Source organism: Salvelinus sp. IW2-2015, linkage group LG11, assembly GCF_002910315.2.
Source record: "Salvelinus sp. IW2-2015 linkage group LG11, ASM291031v2, whole genome shotgun sequence".
Lineage (NCBI taxonomy): Eukaryota > Metazoa > Chordata > Actinopteri > Salmoniformes > Salmonidae > Salvelinus > Salvelinus sp. IW2-2015.
Genome location: NC_036851.1, coordinates 26,742,325 through 26,748,186, shown reverse-complemented (window position 1 = coordinate 26,748,186; position 5,862 = coordinate 26,742,325).

The window sequence follows — 5,862 nt, the reverse complement described above, 5'->3', positions numbered from 1 at the left end:
GAGAGAGAGAGAGAGAGAATGAGAGAGAGAGAGAGAACGAGAGAGAGAGAATCTAATTTTAGCAGGGGAACAAGAAAACACGCCAGAATACACACACATACATGTATACTGTACACACACACACACACACACACCAAAATATGCAACACGTTCATGCACAAAGACACAGACTATGTTAATGCATGCGCCTCCATGCAAGCACACCATCTTTCCTGTGAAACAGCCTAAGACACTACAAGCTATGCATCCACACACTACTAGATGCCAGGACAAGCCCACTAGTGGCAGTAGACTTAGTTTGTGAGTGTCTGCTGTCCTACGGTATAGCAAGAGAGAGTCTCCAGAGCTCCAGGGGGCCACTCAGCCTAGTCTAATCCAGGTTTGAGAGCACTGTCTGGGCCTACTGGAGGACTGAAGCCCTCCCCTCTCACGCTCACGCGTGGAGAAAGATGCAGAGAGAGAAAGGGAAGCACTTTACCTCGGGAGCCAGGGTGAGAGTAGGAAGAGGGATCCAGGGAAAGATAACCTGGAGGAAGAGAGACAACGGAGGAGAGGGAAGGGAACAGCAAGGAGAGAGAGAAAGAGATGTTAGATGGCAAAAAAGAGGGGAATCAGCTGAGCAGAGAGAGAAGAACCTAGGAGAGAAATACCTAAAAATCAAGAGAGCAATAGAGAGTATAAAGGGAGAGAAAAAAAAGATAGTGAGAAAGAGAGATAGAGAGGGACAGAAAGAGAGAGCAGAGAGAGCAGAAGCAGGAGAAATCATGTGTCTACTTTAGATAGGGTTAGGGGGATTAGGATGTGTGGTTTGTTTGGGTTCARCACCTGACTCRGRACCGCAACCCCAGCAGCACTGCTAGCTGGCCCTGGGTAGAGAGATACCAACCCATTTTATTTATTACGGTCAACCTTGACCCCTGGCCTCCAACCCCAGCCTGACCCTTTACACTAGGTCAACCTGGTAACCATCAAATAAAACAGAATTATATGTAATACTGTGTGTGCATCATGTTTATTGCAATTCAGCTTGTAAATTGAAGGGAAAATACATTTGCAACGTCATGTCTAGTCAGTGTCAGTGTCCCTAGCGTCTCTGGTTGGGTGGACAGATGACGGGCAGACCARCAGCAACAGAACACAGCAGACTAGGARACAGAAGCTACTGCAGTGCTCCTCTGGTTTCAACTGCTGTTTACTGAAGCTGCTATGCCAAGTCACTTTACTACTTGTATTAATGTTCCATTTTCATAAATCACAGATAAATACTTCTCATACTAGTTTTTCCTTCTACTTTTTATTACWMCTTGTATTAAAGTCTCCATTTTGATAAATCACAGATACTGTATGTACATACTTCTCATACTACTTGTTATTTTTKGGACTTTTGYATTTGGCATTTTATTTTTGAATGATATTGTACTGCATTGTTGAGAAGAGTTAGCGAGTGTTTCACTGTACTGTGTGCACGTGCCAAATAAACTTTGATTGACTGGTCATATTGGATTGTGAAAGTGTAAGTATAAAGTGCATAACTCTCCTGCTCCTCATCGTTCTACACACAGCTACACAGTCAACCTGTCAAGACAAAAAGGGAACCCCCCCAGGTAAGTGGTTTAACCTGGATTATTTACTTCATAATCACACTGCTTTGTGTTTCTCACCTGTTCTTTTTTTCTTCATATTTGTTTAAAAAAAAATCTGGAATAATTAGTGAATTGACAATTTTACAAGTATGTTAAATGTCACTTATCCAAAATGTGAATACATTTACATTTAAGTCATTTAGCAGATGCTCTTATCCAGTGACTTACAGTTAGTGAATTCATCTTAAAATAGCTAGGTGGGACAACCACCTCAGTCATAGTAAGTATATTATCTTCTCTTACACTCTGTATTAAAAGCATGGTCAGTCTGTGGAAAACTGAATCAATATCATTTCGGTAGAACTACATGTACCATCATCTAAAGATAAATGTAGTATTCAAATAGTGAATTTCTATGTAATTCAGGCTAATTCCAGTTGCTCCACAGACAGATATGGAAAACGCTGACTGATCATATGTGATCACAAAGAGGTCTTACCACACCTGCTAGGAGCTTCCTGTCCTGACCATATTTGGTAAGAAGAGGTCCAGTGCAAGGCAGAAGGAAACTGAAAGTGGGTTGAYGTTTTTCACAGATCTCCATACAATTTTCTGTTCGCAAAACTTGTTATGAAAAAGGTCCACTAAGTTTTGTAGACTTGACTCATTGACAACCTTTCAACCTGTATACAGATGGGACGTTTCATCCATCATTTTGCTTCTCTTTTCTGCCTTATCACTGGACTTCCTCTTCTTACCAAATATGGTCAGGACAGGAAGCCCATAACAAATGTGAGGATATACTCTATATGTGATCAATCACCRTTCYYCTTATCACATCTGTRGTGCATCCRTAACCATAAAATRTCATTCCTGGAACGAGAAAGCCTTATTGAAATTCTCTATTTGAATACTAGAGGACAAGCCGTCACATCCACTAGGGGCTTCATCTCCTTACCATATCTGAAAMTGGGTTGACATTCAGCTAAATGTTTTCATAGATGAAAATACGATCTCTATACAATTTTCTGTTCCCAAAACTAGAATCCGTTATGAATAACATCCACAAGGTTTTGTCTAACACTGTGACAGTTTCAGCCAAAACTACCTTGCAAAAACTAACACGCAAAATAAACACTTTTCATAAACAAGCCTCTAAATCATGTTGAAACCTGACAAAACACTTTTACTATAAACCAAGCTCTACAATCATGTTGAAAAAACAGAAATAAACATTTTCCCAAAAACAGCAAAGCTCCCAAATCATGTTTGAAAATACAGAAAAATCACTTGTCCATAAACAAACTCATCAAATTCCTGTTGATAAAACTGAAAAAACACTTTTATCATAAACAAGCTCTAAAATCCATGTTGAAAACGAGCAATAAACAACTTATTCCAGAAAAAAGCTCCAAATCATGTTTGAAATACAGAAATAATCACTTTTCCATAAACAGCTCTAAATCATGTTTTGATGCAACGCATGTAAGTGTAATTCTGTCAGAGAATCTCAGTAAACTAAGAAAGTGAGACACGTGGAATTGATTAGGCTCATTTTACGCTAGACAAGAGGAGTCCTCTTCCAAGCTGGAGAAGGAGCACAAGTGCAGCAGATATGATCCAGGAGCGACTGCAGAAGGTTAAGGACACAAATATCAGTAGAGCTCAGCCAGAGAGATGCAGAGAGAGAGATAGCAGGAAGTGTGGAGGTCTTCACTGCTCTGGTGCGCTCCATTGAGAGAAGTCAGGGTGAGGTTATTGAGGAGGTTGAGGAGAAGCAGAAAGCAGCTGAGAGCGGCTGAAGGGCTCATTGAAGAGCTGGAACAGGAAATCACTGAGCTGCTGAGGAGAGGCACTGAGCTGGACCCCCTCCACCAGAACTCCCCATCCCCGATCAAGGACTGGTCTGAGATCAGTGTTCACAGGGATCTGCATGTAGGAACTGTGAGGAGAGCTTTGTCTCGGCTGGAGGAGACACTTCATAATGAGATGGAGAAGTCGTGTAATGCTGAGCTGAAGATGATACGGCAGTGGTCAGTGGATTGTGACTCTGGATCCTGATACAGAACACCCTGTCTCATTGTGTCTGAGAACAAGAAACAAGTGAGCTATGGAGACACACGGCGGAATATCCCTGACAACCCAAGAGGTTTAGTACTCGTTCTAGCTGTCCTGGGAAAGGAGGGCTTCTCCTCAGGGAGATTCTACTTTGAGGTTCAGGTTAGAGGGAAAATTGAATGGGAGGTAGGAGTGGCCAGAGAGTCCATCATCAGGAAGGGCCCAACAGCTGTAAGCCCTGAGGTGGACTCTGGGCTCTGTATATGAGGGTGAGAATAAGTACGAGATCAAGGACAACCCCCTATCCCCTCTTCTGAGTCAGAAACCCCAAAGGTGGGGGTGTTTGTGGATTACGAGGAGGGTCAGATCTCCTTTTATGATGTAGAAAACAGTCTCATATCTATCTCTTCCACTGGTTGTACTTCACTGAGAAACTATACCATACTTGAACCCCTGTAATATAGAGGGTCCAAACTCAGCCCCATTGGTCATCTCTCCTGTCAATCACACTGACTGAATTGGGGTCCAAAAGGCAGAAGTGCTGATAATATTGGGCCGCTTTCAGGGGGTCTGCCAAGTAGTCGTACACCAAATTTCATAACATCTAGGTGTTTAACATGTCAGAAACTCATCAATATGATTTATAATCTGAAGCATGCCTGCAATATATCTAACGTGGTGTTCAATGATTGGTTCATTTGCGCAACATAATTATTTGCGGCCTGTTTAAGACCATGTTTGATATGGTTTTTAATCAGAGGATAATGCTTGAAATCTGATCTACAGTAGAATATGTTTTAGTTGTGTCTTTTTTCCCATTTTTCAGTCTAGTGTGTTGAGACGTTGTTTGGATTCATTTGGGAGTTTATACTGTATTATCCACATCTAGTACAATGCATTACATTTCTAGTGAGTTTTATGTTTTAGTGTACGTGTTCCATGTCAAATAAACATGATAAAATAAATAAATGCTTTTGTCTTGTTTCTATGAGTCTAAAATAGTTTATAAGAGTGATGCAGTGGAACAGAGGGTTTACTGCAGCAGTCTTGAAGTAATCTGAGACCACACATGACCTGTAGATCTGGCTGCCCCTCTACTCCCAGCACCCAGGGTTAAATAACATACAGGCCCTGATGCCATTTGAGACACAGGAAGGAACAGACATGTTCACTGGACCAACACTGGGCTCTGATACATTTACACATGACTAGAAAACACACACACACACTTTGCCCGTTGTTACGCAACCTCTGTGAAGAGGGAACGCAACACCCTGCTGCAACTCAACTCCCTGTGAAGTGAAATAGGTATGAACTGTAGGTGTGAGGAAGGACGACAAAGCAGAATTGACCGCTTACTAGGATTTATTTCCTTACACGGTATAATGAGGAAAGGGACTGGACCGAACCAAAGCAAAGAAAGTAAAATCAAAGCTCCCCCTCTATCTAACCACTACTACCTATCTTAGCACCACCTGGTGCCCTAACCAAAATACAGGGGGTGGTCCCCCAGGTCTTACCTAGTGTGCCTAGACATTGAATATACTACGGGTATATGTATGCCCCGGACCTCTTGCCTAAGCATCCCAAAGTGCCTTCCCCTTCCCCCCTGGGAACAAATGAAACAGAATAACAAACAATCCACTTCACAACAAAACTGAGAAAACTAACTCAGGTCATTAAAGAAGCTTTGACAAAGCAACAAACAGAAACATAGCCAAGCTGCTACCAACAACAACTAACACAGTGCATACTCACGGACCAACATGCTATAACCCCTCAGCCATAAACCTCTCTCTCAGCAATGATCTATATAACATCAATCTCAGCTATAATATATATATCTCTACCTATAATGATCTCTCTCTCTCTCTCTCTCTCTCTCTCTCTCTCTCTCTCTCCGTCTCTCTCTCTCTCTCTCTCTCCTCTCTCACTCTCTCTCTCTCTCTCTCTCTCTCTTCTCATCTCTCTCTCTCCCTCGTTCTCTCTCTCTCTCTCTCTCTCTTCTCTCTCTTCTCCTCTCTCTCTCTTCTCTCTCCTCTTCTCTCTCTCTCTCTCTCTCTACTCTCGCTCTCTGCTCTCCCCCTCGCTCTCGGTCCGCCCTCCCTTCTCCCTCGTCCTCTTTGCCGCTCTCTCGCTCTCCCTCCCCGCTTCTCCGTCTCCTTGTCTCTCTCGCATCTCTCTCTCTCTTCAAACACTGGCTTTTTATATCTTCAGGTGG